The sequence below is a fragment of the Vigna radiata genome, chromosome 1 (genome assembly GCF_000741045.1).
Source record: "Vigna radiata var. radiata cultivar VC1973A chromosome 1, Vradiata_ver6, whole genome shotgun sequence".
Lineage (NCBI taxonomy): Eukaryota > Viridiplantae > Streptophyta > Magnoliopsida > Fabales > Fabaceae > Vigna > Vigna radiata.
Window position 1 is genome coordinate 22,101,432 of NC_028351.1, and position 16,530 is coordinate 22,117,961.

Sequence of the window (16,530 nt, forward strand, 5' to 3'; positions counted from 1 at the left end):
TAAAGGAATTGATTTGGCTACCCATATCACCAAAATGCATTTACTTTTCGGAAGCCTAACCCATAAGAACTCCATGGTTAAGCGTGCTTAGCCTGGAGAAATTCTGGGATGAGTGACCTTCCGGGAAGTTTTCCCGGAAAGTGTGCGGGTGAGGACAAAGCACACTGGAAAGTCTCGTGGTGATGTGTGGGGGTAGTCAACAGTCCCTGTAAGTTGTCGGGGTGTTACAGTTATCATGCACTGAATCTGTTTGGATTTTACTGGAGTTCGGGATTGTTATTATGATCAAATTATTAAGATGTTTTCTACTTTTGGTTTTTTAGTGTCCAAGACAACCGAACGACAATTATTGTACTTGTGTCGATATATGAAGGAAATTATTACATATAGTGAAGGAGAGACAATTCCAACTTATGTAAGTTATTTTCATTGTCATAATTAATTTGTAGTAAAAATTTAATTGACTAATTTTCCATTGTTTTTTTTTCTTGTAGTATTTCTAGTTGCATATGTCAATAATATCGTGTGAATCAAATATTTAAAGTTAAGGAAGATTGATGTTTACATGTAATTATGTTATGTTATGCTGATGTACATGTTTATAGGTTATGTTATGTTGATGTACATGTTTATAAGATATATATATATTATGGTTGTATATATTATCTTATAACACAATGTCATGTCATGACACGTATTGGACGACTTAATGAGTATGCTTTGAAATATTATTGTACCAATAGTTTTTGTTTATATTAATCAACATTCTTTTTGAGATCTTTGTCTTTATCATATTTTTCTTAATATTTTAAATCTTTGTGTATATAATAGAATCAATAGATAGTTTAGGTTTATACATAATAGAACCGATTTTTATATATTTTTTAAAAATATTTTATATTTTTTGAAATATTTTATTAAAAAATTATTTATTTATTTTTTTAAAAAAATTTAGACCAATAGATAGTGTTTATTTAAATAAGCGTTATCTATTATTAGTCACCAATAGATAGCGCTTATTTAAATAAGCGCTATCTATTGTTGACCACCAATAGATAACGTTTTTTTTACAAGCGCTATCTAGCGCTGATATAGATAACGCTTAAAAAACGCTATTTATGATAAAAAAAAGCGTTATCTATACACTTTTTTGTAGTAGTGTCATACTTTTCTTTCGTCCTTTTCCTTGTTGATCGCATGTGGCCTTGTCTGGATAGGCTTTAAGGGTCCAGAGATGTTGGTCTAGCATCTTCAGCAACTTGTTTCATATTTGACCCAGGTATACACACTCCTTCAATTAACACATGTTTAATTGAGTAACTAACTCAACATGGTTTTGTGTTAGAAATAAAATATGTGCATGATCTTTAAAATTAAGCATAAGTTAATAGTTTTATAATTGCAATTTTTGTAATTGCCTGTATGACATTAAAGTTAGGTGAATTTGGAAACTATAATTCATGGTAAATGGTTTTGACATAGTGCCAAATTCTTAGGTTTGTTTATTAATAGTATATATTGACTTTGTGTGAGTAACCTTCTATATGTCATATTGTAGAAGTTGAGATGAAAGGTCAAGACATTCCTCGAACCTTCTTGTTTTTTATATAGTCTTCATGATTCTTTGTTGCAACATTAATGCATATCCCGAGAGATAATAGGTAGCATGCATTATTCAACCAATAACATTCATTTATGGGCAATTATTCTTTTGTCTTGTAATACAAGTAAGAAAATTGTTAAGAAAGCCTATAACTACATAAATGTGTGCTTGGTAAAATAAAACAGAAATAACCTGCTGACTCCAGTTTGTCTGGCATGACATTGCTTTCAATCAGTACTTTTATATAGGGAATTTGATCTTAATATTCTGTCTCATGGCTTTAATGCTTGAAATCTCAAAACTTTGCTGTAAATTTAACAGCAGAAAAAATATTAAATTACAAATATATTAGTTATTCAATTAAGAAGAAATAAATCACAAAGGTAATATATACCCCTTAATATCTTGATATGAATTTCTTATTAACAACATTCAAGGAAGGAATGGTATCAGCCACATGGCATCAATTTATGGCTCTGAAATAGCTTCTAAACGTAGCAGGCTAGTAGCACTTAGGCTGGATGCCTTTCTAGAACAACGATCTATCACAGTCAACTAACGAGTGCAAAAGAATTGTGAAATAAAAAAAAAATACTGAGTGTCTTTGATTATATTTTTGTTTATTGCTTGAAAACTTATCTAGTATTTAGAGAGTAAAAGAATGGAATGTAAAGGAACAAGCTATCAATGATTAAAAAAATATAGTAAACCAAAATAATTCAAAGATGTCAGTTTTTTAAAACTAAAATTGCATATATTTTTAAACATTTTTAAAAATTATTTATAACAATTTTTGTGCCTTCAAGTATCTTTCCAAATAATTGATTACCAGAAAGATCTAATATTTTCAAAGTGCTGAATATCAAATACTTTCCTGACTGACTTCCTTTTTGCTAGTTTAACAAAGCCTCTCTTCAATTACCTGCACATTTAACATACCAATTTTATCAGTTTGACTTGTTCCATGTCATTGTTTAAGTATTGAACTTGTCATGATTTCTTACTTTGAAATATTGAGATTATTGAACATGCAGTCTGAATCAATGTGAGCAAAAGTAACACAATTAGATGTTATTTTCCAATGAGTGTTGAAATACTCATTCTTAAACGTAGCCTTATACTTGTTGTGAGGATTTTCATAGAATTCATTTAAGCTTTTGCAAATAGAGAAATAATGTGAATTGAAACCTTCCAATCTAATATTTGAGTCTAAACGGTTAATCAATGTAACCACTGCATTAGCATCACCCATCCAATTCACAATAATTTTCTTATCAACCAATTCGTTCACATCTTGATCAGTATTGATAAAAAAATCTAGAAGCTGAATGTATTGATGAACAATGTTTTCCTCCGGCCAGTGACATTGTTCATAGGCCATTATATTTCTGAAGGTTATTTCGGAATTTTCCTGTATAATCAAGACTGACACCGTAAGCACACCATCTGAATAGATCAAATCAAGTAAGCATCGCTTTTCACCTTGATCCTCTTTAAACTCAAGACCAACATTCTGTAGTTGGCTTACACAGTAGACGTGCCTAACTTCTCTCAAAGCACTTTTTGTCACATGCATTTTAGACGAAGATATTATACCAAATTTTAAAAGATCAGTGAAGTGTTCTGGACACTTATTTGGACAAACCATTATAGGAATTAAGATCTTGAAAAAGTTCCAACTAGTCTCACGAAAGGAGGTGATCAGTGTATCCATACCAGTTATGTTGTAAAGTTGTTGTATAACAAAGAATGAAAGTTGATTTTCCAGTAGTATCAAGTCAAGTGCAACTTCCTCTACAATCCTTGGTTGTTTGAAGAAAGGATCTTTGTCCTTCCACTCAAGGAATTGATAATGTCTAATGAAAAATTCCATTATGAAACAAGAATTTATCAAAATCATTTCTAAAAACTCTTAAATGTTACACTTGACAGTTGCTGCATAACAATTTCGATTTTTTTTTTCTAATCCTTGGAGTTGGATGACAAAATCACTCACTGGAACTTGGGTTCGATCCAGAAACCCCTTGAAATATTGCAATTTAACTTCCTCCATCATCTCAAATTTGTTGTCTTTATCACCCATTCGATGAAAATGATTCGTGCAAAAAATCCCAAAGCCTATGTACCCTAACTTCACAAAAACATCACCTTCGATCCTCTCATTCTCATAACTCACTCTTTTCTCTTCCAACAATAGAAGAAAATTCTCAATACTCTTTGCTTGGGTGGGTATATGTTTTCTAGACTTAGGAAGCTTGTAAGTGACCTTGGAGTTCCTTGGGGAATTTAACCATTGCATTGAAAATTGAAGGTATTTAAACACAAGCCAATATATAGCTTCTGAAGTTTACAGAAGCCAATATATAGCCAATTGCACTGAATGCCAAAGGTCAGGTCCCAAGTGCCATGAATAATCGATTATTGTAAGTGATAATCGATTATTCAAGTCCGTTGCAGGGTTTTCAAAAAGTGATAATCGATTATATGAAGTGATAATCGATTATTCAAGTATGACTTGTGATAATCGATAATTGCTTCCTGATAATCGATTATTCTAGTACAAAGTGCAAGTGATAATCGATTATAGCTTGTCCATAATCGATTATTCAAGTTAAAAATACAAGATTTAAGATTTTCCTACTACATCGAAATTCTACAAGTTGCTTTTTAAATAATTCTAATGTTCTCTTCAAGTAATACTTTTTGTAGCATCATCAAAACAATTCTTCAGGTTTTACCAATACTCCTTATTGGTAACAGTTATATCCCAAGTTAAAACCCTTAACTCAAATCCAAGCTAGCTTCCAAAGGCTCTTAGGTTTCTTTTCTCACTAGACAACAAACTTTCACCCCTCTTGGTCTCCCACAAAAGACGTCCAAAAACTCCAATGCTAGGTTGACTCTTCTTTTCTCTCACCAACTTGGTTGCTCTTCAAGAGTGTCTCTCCAACTCACGGTTCTTCCTTTCTTTTCCACTCTCCAAGTGTTTTGTTTTTCCCCAACCCTACTAACTTAAACTTACACACTTATGTAGAACTAACTCTAAACCTCACAAACCCTTCACTAACCACTCAAGGTTACTCTCCAGCAAACCCTGCACTACTAATTTCAGATTCTCATTCCTAACTCTTAATTATCCCAACAAAACCTCACTTTAATGAGAGTAAAAAAAAACAGTTTTTAAGTGTGTTTAAGTACCTTCAATTTTCAATGCAATGGTTAAATTCCCCCAAGGAACTCCAAGGTCACTTACAAGCTTTTTAAGTCTAGAAAACATGTACTCACCCAAGCAAAGAGTATTGAGAATTCTCTTCTATTGTTGGAAGAGAAAAGAGTGAGTTATGAGAATGAGAGGATTGAAGGTGATGTTTTGGTGAAGTTGGGGTACATAGGCTTTGGGATTTTTTGCACGAATCATATTCATCGAATGAGTGATAAAGACAACAAATTTGAGATGATGGAGGAAGTTAAATTGCAATATTTCAAGGGGTTTCTGGATCGAACCTAAGTTCTAGTGAGTGATTTTGTCATCCAACTCCAAGGAATAGAAAAAAAAAATTCGAAATTGTTATGCAACAACTGTCAAGTATAACAGTGAAGAGTTTTTAGAAATGATTTTGATAGATTCTTGTTTCATAATGGAATTTTTCATAAGACATTATCAATTCCTTAAGTGAAAGGACAAAGATCCTTTCTTCAAATAACAAAGGATTGTAGAGGAAGTTGCACTTGACTTGATACTGCTGGAAAATCAACTTTCATTCTTTGTTATACAACAACTTTACAACATGACTAGTTGGAACTTTTTCAAGATCTTAATTCCTATAATGGTTTGTCCAAATAAGTGTCCAGAGTACTTCACTGATCTTTTAAAACCTGGTATAATATCTTTGTTTAAAATGCATGTGACAAGGAGTGCTTTGAGAGAAGTTAGGCACGTCTACTGTGTAAGCCAACTACAGAATGCTGGTCTTGAGTTTAAAGAGGATCAAGGTGAAGAGCGATGCTTACTTGATTTAATCTATTCAGATGGTGTGCTTACAGTGCCAGTCTTGAATATACAGGAAAATTCCGAAATAACCTTCAGAAATATAATGGCCTATGAACAATGTCACTGGCCGGAGGAAAACATTGTTCATCAATACATTCAACTTCTGGATTTTCTTATCAATACTGATCAAGATGTGAACGAATTGGTTGATAAGAAAATTATTGTGAATTGGATGGATGATGTTAATGCACTGGTTACATTGATTAACCGTTTGGGCTCAAATATTAGGTTGGAAGGTTTCAATTCACATTATTTCTCTATTTGCAAAAGCTTAAGTGAATTCTATGAGAATCCTCACAACAAGTATAAGGCTACGTTTATGAATGAGTATTTCAACACTCATTGCAAAATAACATCTAATTATGCTACTTTTGCTCACATTGATTCAGACCGCATGTTCAATAATCTCAATATTTCAAAGTAAGAAATCATGACAAGTTCAATACTTAAACAATGACATGAAACAAGTCAAACTGATAAAATTGTTATGTTAAATGTACAGGTAATTGAAGAGAGGCTTCGTTAAACTAGCAAAAAGGATGTCAATCAGGAAAGTATTTGATATTCACAACTTTGAAAATATTAAATCTTTCTGGTAATCAATTATCTGGAAAGATACCTGAAGGCACAGAAAAATTGTTATAAATAGTTTTTAAAAGTGTTTAAAAAGATATGCAATTTTAGTTTATAAAAAATGACATCTCTGAGTTATTTTGGTTTACTATATTTTTAACTATTGATATACTAATAATAAACAAACCTAAGAATTTGACACTATGTCAAAATCATTTACAACAAATTACAGTTTTCCGAATTCAGCCAACTTCAATGTCATACAGGCAATTACGAAAATTGCAGTTATAAAACTATTAACTTATCTTTAATACTAAAGAAACTTATCTTTAATACTAAAGATCATGCACATATTTTATTTCTAATAAAAACCATGTTGAGTTAGTTACTCAATTAAACATGTGTTAATTGAAGGAGTGTGTATACCTGGGTCAAATATGAAACAAGTTGTTGAAGACGTTAGACCAACATCTCTAGACCCCAAAGCCTATCCAGACAAGGCCACGTGCGATCAGCAAGGAAAAGGACGAAAGGAAAAGTATGAGACATAAGAGAGAATGTATTTTAGAAAGACTACTTGGTCTGAAAAATTCTATTATGCTTTTCTCTCAATTGTTTTACTATACTTTCTCATTCTAAATTTCTTTTCTATTTTGAATTAGGTTATGAATGTCCGATTGGACATATTAAATGTAAATACTCGTTCCTATTATTGTATTAGAATATTCAAATCTCTTTATAAGTTCAACATACTCGAATTATATTCCATTACAACTTCATACACTAATTGCAATATATTAGCTCTTATCACTTGTTCAAGTTATATTCGTTTCAAAGAATTAGAATTTTATTTATTTGAATATTTATTTGAAATTCATTTTATAAAAATCATCATCTAAATTATTATTTTTTTCTAAATTTTCTCTGTATCTTTTATCTATATTTTTTTTATTGCAATACTAATCTTTTTTAAGATTAAATATCACATGATTATTTCTAGTAATCACTTAATTAAAGTGAAAACCATAGTAAGTTTTTTTTTCATTCTAAGGTAGGTTTTCTCTTTGAGTTGCATGTGATAAACAAATGCATCTAACTCAAAGGTGATTTATGTGACTATTTGTTGCTCTATAATCATGGTAATATGTTTGAATTTTTAATTGGGGTCTTATTAGTCTAATTAGGTCTTCTTGTGAGAGATAGAGCTCTAAAGAGCATTTGTGAAATTAGAGGTACAAGGTAAGGGATGCTAACTTTAGTCTTTGCAAATTTGATTTATAGGGTTTCTTTTTTAATTGAGTGTTGAATTGAGGTATTACATTTGATTGATTTAAGAGAAAATTGATAAACGAGTGAAACTCTGTTTAAATTGTTGAATTGGCCTGAGTCGTGAAATTGGGATTTGATCTATGAAGTGACATCTTTGACTTCTAATGAGTCATTTTGACTAAATTGGTAGTGTTTTTAAGTTGCATATAAAATAAAAACTCATTAATTAGAGCCAAGAAAACTCTCTTTTTTTGTGCAGGATTGTGAGTCTGCATTATGTAGACTCATTAGCCAAGCCCATTCCCTGATGGATGAGTGCTAAATTAAGTTTGACATAAAATTAGGAGAGGTTTTCTCATTGGGCGAGCAGACTCTCGTTGAGTGAAAGTCAAACTCAAGTTTAGTAGAAAGGTAGGGGAGGAGGGTCGATCGACGAGTATGCTTTTGTTAGGCTAATTATTTTATATTTTGTTCTAGTGATTGACTCGTTGGGTGAAACATCTAGTCAATGAGTGAGTACTCTTCTAGGGAAAGCTCGCCTCGTTGTGTGAGTCTATGATCTCACTAAGCGAGTCTGCTAATTTAAGAGTTGGCATGTGGTTTGAATTGTGGAGAACTTACTTAGAAATTGTTATGATGAGCAAATGAAATGGCTTATTATCTAAATAAAGTAATAAGATGATTTAATTTTAATTGTTGTGAGATTATTCCTAAAGGGAAATGTCATTGTGGTTATTATAATGTTATGCATTGATTATGGATCCTTTTTGTGAAGTCATCATAATTCTATTAGACTCAGATTCATATAAAGGACCAAGCCTAGGTGGTGAGAGTGAATGAGATTTGTATAACGTGATCTAAGGTTGGGATCCTTTTTCTAGTGAGACTATAAGTGAACTTATCATGTTAACTCAATGCATAACACCATATTTTAGTCTATAATAATTTTCTTTTATTTTTTAAAATGTGTTGCTTGTGAATATGTTTGTTTACTTGATTTTTTTACTAGAATTTACGTAATGTGGAATCTTTGTGAGAACCTGGAAAATAAAAGCAATAGAGGAGATTGACAGTGTTAAAGTAATGTAACGAGCAACTTCTTTAAAAACAATAATATAATATATAGAAGTTTCAAAAGCTTGGTTCATTACCTTAAGCACTCTATCTCTCTAAAACTTTTGTTCTCTAATCACTCTTTGCCTTCTCTCTAAATTCTCTCTTCGCTGAGCTATGTGTTCAACGATCAGGAGGCGCTTAAGCAATCCTAGCATTGTGAGCTTCATTTCAACCGGTCAATTCCCTATTCTTCCACCGGTAAGTTTTCTTCTTCTCTTCCGTACAAATTGGGGTTGTAAGTCTGCACCAAATTATGGTTGCAAGTGTATTCTTCTTTTGTATTTCAAATTCTAGCTCCAATTAGGCTTTAAAATCTGTCTACTATCCCAAATCAGTGAGCTGTAGCTGATTCTAGAGTTTTCTTGTGGTGCAAGGCATGGTTAGATCATCCTTTGAGTTGTGAAATTTAATTATGAGGTAAGGGAAGCTGGGATTTATTTCTGAATTGTGAGTGTATTGTGTTAGATTATATTGGAATTGCTAATTGATGCATGTGTGAACCGTGTGCTGAAAGATGATATTGTTGGAGCTGCATTTATGATTTGATATGTTAGATTGTGTAATTTCTGGATGTAAAGTAGGCAACTATGAATTGACGCAATTGAATTGTTATGAATGAGGTAGAGTATTAAATCTAAGTTGCTGGAGTGGTTAGAAAACTGTTTTCAGGTTTTTAGATAGAGAGTTAAGAGAATTTAGTGTTTTAGGTAATTTTAGAGAAGAAGTGAGAGATTGATTTTGGGATTTAGGGGTTTGGGTCTGTGTTAGGGTATTCAAGCAGTTGGAGTGAATCATTTGTAACTTATTAGAAGCATAAAAATGGTCAAAAACAGTCTTCAAGTGGTAAATTTAGATTTGAGTTTCTAGGTTGATGAAATTGAAGTTTTAGAGTATAAATCAATGCATAACCACTAGATAATGAGGTTAGAAAGTGTTGGAATCGATTAGGCAAATTTAATTCAGCATATATTTTGAGATAGGGGTGTGTTAAACTGCTTTTTAGTCGCCTAAAGCAGAACAAACTAGATTTTCCCACTAATGTAGTAAAGGAACAACCTAGGTATCTCGACTAAAATTAAGTTCAAAGTGTATGGTTAAGATCTTGTGTTTATTTACTAATTATCTATTATTAAACTACTAAACAGGTGAGGACAATTAAAATGAATGAATCTAAAAGGGAAAAATAAAAATCTAAACTAAAATCTGTTTAAAAAAATAAAGAAATAAAATGTAAAAAAAAAACCTACACTAAAGTAAGGAACAATTTAATGAAAAGAAATGGTATATACACATAACAGAACCAAAAGAATGTAAAATTTCACCATCTAAGCTAATATATATAATCTCTATTCATAGGAATACCAAAATCAAAGAAACAAAACGAGAAACACTAGTTAGAACAGAAACTAGAATCAAATTCATGTGGATCAGTGCAAAGAATGTGTGATCACTTTTCAGGAAGACATCTTGGGAAGTTAAGCCCATCACAGAGTCTTAAAGTTCATTTGATGAACTCAAAATATGTAATCTTCCAATCAATTCACCAAACCAAAGTAAATCCAACTCTAACTCTTGTTTCTAACCAAGATCAGATTCTGAAACCTATTCTACAATTATCTCAATCAACCTATCAAACAGAAACTAACATGCAGGAACATTACCTAAAATCTAATCATGGAAGTCAAATTGAAAAACATAACCTAAAACACTAAACAGAACAAAGTCATTGGAAAAAAAAGTCACAAGGCTGAACTAAATTTACTTGAAATGACGTATCAATTGGATCATTATTATATAGGAAGACATCCCGTTCATAAATTGCCCACCTCGGGGTCTAAAGTTCTAATATAGAACTTAAAATGAATAACAATCAATTGATTTCCCAAAACAAAACAGATTCAATTCAAGTTTATGATTTTTTAACCAAACCTACAAATGAAACTCAGACAAAAACCGAAGCAATATGAATTAGAATATTTTTTCATTGATTGAACTCCTATGTGTCTCGAGAAGACATCTCGTTCCTTTACACCCATCTCGGGTTACAATGTGCAGATTTACGAGTTCAAATCAATTTTCCTTTAGAGAACAATCGACACAGTAGAATCATAAAGCACTGAACAGAGAAACATCAAGAGCAAGAACTTTATTAACAAGAAATCAAGAATACAAAGAAGTATACCGAACAAAAATGCAATCGAAGCCAACACGGGCTGTCACCACCGTGGTTGTGCCACGAAAACCAAAACCCTAAGCTAAAGGCGAAATGTAAAATTGCAGAGAGTGTCAAAGAGTGAGTCTAAGAGTCTGTGTGAAAAGTCTGTACAAAATCCCCTTTATATAGGGTCTGAAATAAAACGAAAGAAGAAATTGAAAATAAATGGGGGAAAGAACCTAGCTTCACTTGGACGCTTCAATCATCACCCTCCACGTGGCATTGCCGATCAACTCCTCTTCTTCTCTAGGCAGGATGAAGTCATGTCTTCAGGTCCACCGGTCATCTGCTCGCGTTGATCACCAACCATTCGATCACCTTGATGTTCCCCGGTCAACTTTGAATTGGCTTCCTTTTCTCTGCCTCTGGTGCGTCAAGCCCTAAGTCAAGGGTTCATTCTCTTTTTCTCACGCTTGAAATTGCTCCCTTATACCAAATGAATAATGAGCAAATGACCCCTAAAGGAAAGCGTCTTCTACTAAGCTTCCCAAAACGACACCGTTCCACTTAGATGCATTCAGGCCCAAATATGAAATTCTTTCTCTCTTCACTCAAACACGCAACATCACTAATTGGTAACCCAATCTGTTTCCAGCAGCACAACAATATTACCGGCGGAATATAGGCCTTCGGTAAATTATATTTACCGAAGGATTTTCTGAAGGCCTTTAGCACAGGAGTTTATCGAAGGAATTTGGCCTTCGGTACTTCGCATGGGACATTACCGAAGGAATTTGACCTTCGGTAAGTGGTTGGTGTATTACAAAGTGGGATTTTTCCCTCTCCTCTTTTCGCGAAAGTGGTTTACCCCCAATATTCAGATTCTCCCAACTCTCTATGCACACTGTTCCAAGAACGTCCTTCAGCCTCATTTCGTGTCTTCGTCGTTCGGCCGACCATTCCAAGAACGTCCTTAGAGTCGTCTTCTCGGAGGGTCTTGGGCATTGGCTATCGGTGTTCGCCATTCATATTTTCATTAGGGCAAAAATCAGGTATTGCCTCTGACATTTTTATTTCGCACTGAAACACATATATATTCCCTCCCTTGTTTGATTTCCCCAATCTGAGAACCCTTGCAGTGAAGAGGAAGAAGGGTCGTAGGCGCGAGGTGGTGGAGCTTGTGAACCACCATTGCAGTTCAATCGTGCCTCTGCAAAGTTCAGTTTCGGTTTGAGAGGACTCCTGTTGTTGACACTTGACTGGCGAGGTAATCTTTCGTTCCCCACCTAAAACCCCACATATATGATGTGTTGGAAATGTGGTGTGGTGTGTGATTCTGTATTGTTCTGATTATTTAATTAATTTGTTCCATTTTTCGTCTTCCATTTGATTTGCATGATCTTGTTTCTAGTTTGTACTGTAACAGACTTGAATACCCTTTTGTTGAGTAAACATTTATAAGAAAACCCTTTTCCAAGGTTTGTACTGTAACAGACCTGAACACCCTTTTGTGGAGTAAACATAGAATGAAAGGAATTTTTGGTTTTGGATTGAATTGGGAGTGAGAGCCTGGTGTCTTTCTTTTCTTATCTCTGTTTGTATCACAAACATATAGGTTGAGGTAGGTGTTCCTATCATTTTTAATGAGCATCCTGATGAGGATTGTTTCAGCTAAGCTACAGTGGTTGTAGTAGTTCCTATTGTGGATTTCGATTGCTAGAGACAAGGACTTATCTTTCAAATTTTATTGGCAAATGGAAGTAAAGAATGTGTAGATTAAGGGACTGAAACCTACTCGGATACCTAAGAGACCACACATGACCTCTTGTTGTGCCCAATGTCTATCAATATTTGTGCCGCCAAGTCATGACCACGCATCTAAGTTTCAGAGCATTTGTTTTACACTTTTATGTTCATATTTCTTTTGCATTTTGTAAGACTATATTTATGTAATTCAAATTATTTTTTTTCTCAAGTGCTTTTGGTTCCAAACTTAAAAAATTAAGGGAAGATTGAAGCCTTGCTCATTAATAAGTGTTGCCGCCACTTAAATAATATTATTTCTTCTTTAAGCCACTAAATGGTTGTTGCTCTCACGTGATATTAATGAGCATGATAATGATAAAGCCATATAGACTTTGCATGACAAAGTTTCCTTTTTGAAACGAGTAAGTTTTATCTATCCAAGTATTGTTTCTTTTTTGAAGTATTAAATAAACTATGGTTTTCGTGGCTGGGTATATGAATTGGAAAGATTCAGGGAAATCCTCTGCCAGTGTTGAAAATTTTTCTTGCCATGGCTCAATTTTTGTTGAGGGTGATGATTATGGGTGATGATTGGTCGTAATCATATGCTGCATTTAGGCCAAAAGAAAAAAGCTATATTAGAAATATATGGATTACAGAAAGATTTTGATTGTTGGTAAAATATTAACCAAAATCAATGTTCAAGTAAATTTACAAGCTTTATGAGTCAATATTAACTAGTTAATTTATTGCATCTGGTAAAGTTAATTGTAAAGTGAATGAAAATTTAGGCTCCACCAAAGTCATACAAATGTTATTTACATTCTTTTAATATAAAAATATCTTTCAAGATTATAGAAATAACATTATTGGTGAACAAATTTTGGGGTTTAGGTATACAAATCCTGTCTGTATCCATTCTCTCCATTCTCTCAGGACTTTTGTGGTGGCACTCTGATGCTGCACATGTACAAGATCAGGTATTTATGAACTATATTCTTGTGTCAGTTATTAAGGTTAGAACCAGATGGCAATAATGTCTATTATTCACTGCTAGTTCGTTGGTTTTTTTGGAATTGAAGTAGAGCATTATGTTGAATTGTATCACCTTGCCTCATAATATTCTAATTGCATCATTCTGGCTCAAGTTTGACCTTGAATCTGGATCAAACTAATTCAAACAAAACTAAGATATGTAGTTGTTGTAGATAAGGAGAATAAAGTGATAGAAATGTGTGCCTGTTTAAAGTTTTCATTCACCAGTACATTTCATTACTTAAGCAACAGTTTCATGTGCTTGTTTAAAATTTTTGTACGAACTCAAATTGTATGTAGCTAAATGCATTAGTGTTATAAGAAGAAAGTAAGAATTCTCCACAAAACTTTCACGGGTCAGATCCTCACATTCTTCATGTCCTCAGTCAACCCAACCAACAAATGATGAAGAAGACCTTATTAGGTCATAGTGTTGGATTGATGTTGTTGGTGGAAAGAAAAAAGGAAGAATATATGGGACAGGGCAATTGGCTGCAAATTACAGTGCAGGTCGTGGTGGTCTAAAGCACCAACCTTCTTCTTCCTCCCAGTATCCTGAAGAGACTGTTAATGCCCTGACGCAGCGGCTTCAAACACGTGAACGAGAATATAGTGAACTCAGACAAGAGTTTACCAATTTTAAAGAACTGGTCATGAGATTGCTTCCTCAGTCTGCAGTGCCTTCGGCCTCTCATTCGCAGCCCACACCAGTCCAGCCTACTGAAGCTCAACCTACACATGTCCAGCCCATACCAGTCCAGTCCCCATCTGTCTAGCCAACATCAGAGCCTCAAAACAATGAACAACAAGACAATCCTCCAGCTCAACATTATGACGACTATTAGATTTTATGGGATAACTTCGCACATTACTTACATTATTAATTATTACTTCTTTTCCTTCTAAGAACAATTTTATATTTAGTCCTATGTGTATGGTTAGTGGAGTTCTGTTTAGTTTATCAATAACAAAATTTTAGACATTAGACATTATATATATGAAAGAATAGTTTTATCAAAATTTAATGAAAAAATTTCACATACGTTATCAGATACACCTATAATTATTGTTTTTGTTAATAGTTGAATAATAAATTCATAACCAACCAAATAACTTTTGACAAGATACGCATAAACCAGACAGCAACAATTAGAGGTACAAGTTGATATATTAGAGGACACTTTAACCACTCTCTCACCCATCACAACACTGTGTGTGTGTGTGTGAATTCATTTAAATATACCTTCTTTATGCCTCAATCTGTTAAGTTTCTATTTAAATTGCTTCACTAATCCTCACTTTTTGGTTGTTAGATCATGTACATGAAGCTTGTTGGCCAAACCGACGAATGGAATAACCACAGAAGCAAGAATGAATGTAAAAGAGGAAATATTGAACAAAGATTGATGTTGCCGCTGGGGTGCAGCTGAGCCCCATTCTCCTCTGGAATGCTGCAGCTGGGGTGCAGCTGAGCGCCCTGCTCTCTGGAAAGCTGCAGCTGGGGTGCAGCTGAGCGCCCAGCTCTCTGGAAATTTGTAGCTGGGGTGCAGCTGAGGTGCAGCTGAGCGGTGACAATGCTGATGTGGAAAAATTAGGTCTTTTTAGGCCTAAAACGCGAGGGGCTTGGGATCTTTTGTACCCAGACTCGTTTTCTCTCGTTTTGGAGCTCTTGGAGGCAGCTTGGAGCTGTGGGAACACTCCTTCTTCATCCTTGGGTCTCCTTTCTTCTTCCATTTCCTCCATTTTTGTAAGCTTGAGCTCTCCATTCATGGAGAGCTAGTTCCATTATTGTTAGGGGATTGATGTAACCACTAAACTCTTATGTAAATCATTTTGGTTTGAATGAATATATGCCTTTTTCATTGATTGTTAGTGTTTAATTCCTTCTCTTAATGCTTGTTGTGAGGTTGTTACCCATAACATGATTTTAGGGTTTACTTGATATTGGGAAATGTTGGGTAAATCTTGACTTGGGTTAAACACCTAAAGGAAATAGTTTCTAGAGATAGAACTAGGATCTTTGGTTGTCTTAAAGTCTCATTTCTTAATGCGGAACTAATCGTTAGGTTTTCCAAGGGATTGGAGTCTAATGAGGAAGTCTAGGCTCTTTCTACCAAGGGATTGGGGTTTGAGTAAACTAGTGGATTGACATTGACATTTTAATGAAGAGGAAGTGATTTTTCTATACATAAGAGTGAAGTAGGTGAAATCATACCCCCAACAATATCATTCCACTGCATTTCTAATCTCTGCATTTACGTTTTATAATTACTTTAATTGCACTAAAACTCAAATTATGGAAACATTCTTTAGTCTAGGTTAGTTAGAAATTATACGATTGTCTAGTTTCACGAGTCTCTTGGGAAACGATATCCGGTCTTACCGGTTTTATTACTTGAAACGGTTTGGTACACTTGCCAAAGTCTTAACAAGTTTTTGGCGCCGTTGCCGGGGACTCGGTGTTCAAACTAGACTTTTGTGTGATTTTTAACTGATTTATACTTTATTCTTTTATTTATAATTTTCTATTTTATAGTAATTACTATTTTCATATTTTTGGGGCTAACTTGTGGCTCGAGTTTGGTTGTTCTCTAGTGTATGCAGGGAACTATTCGTACAAGGAGGACTGTGTCATCTAAACCACTCCTTGTTGACCCTGAGATCGAGAAAACAACTCGTAGAAACAACAGTGACACTAGGAGACGACGAGCCATTAGTTAATAAGTTGCCCCTGAATCTTTGACTTCTCTCAACAATCAACCTATTCATTTTCTGGATACTTCTTTTGTGAACGAGATGGATGGCACAAGACCACCTCCACGAAGAACCATAGGGGACTCCATTGCTTACACTAGCCCGAGAAATTTCTCAAGCATTGTGAGGCCCACTATGAGTGATAAACTTGCAGAAATGAAGCCAACTCTACTCCAACTCATCAGTTCTAATCAATTCTCTGGCATGGATAATGAAGACCCTCATGCT

At 34.0% G+C, this 16,530-nt stretch overlaps 1 long non-coding RNA gene and 1 pseudogene across 5 annotated transcripts in view; one reads left to right on the plus strand and one right to left on the minus strand.

Annotated features, from left to right (window-relative positions):
• LOC106772466 overlaps nt 1-15,051 on the plus strand; it is a 21,574-nt gene extending 6,523 nt beyond the window's left edge. For 2 of the 5 annotated variants that reach the window (XR_002669745.1, XR_002669755.1), the window contains one exon: nt 324-478. This is a non-coding gene — a long non-coding RNA (uncharacterized LOC106772466). The other 3 variants (XR_002669746.1, XR_002669757.1, XR_002669747.1) reach the window with 3 other exon arrangements.
• LOC106759351 lies at nt 2,438-4,049 on the minus strand (annotated as a pseudogene).
• Nucleotides 15,052-16,530: the final 1,479 nt, after the last annotated feature.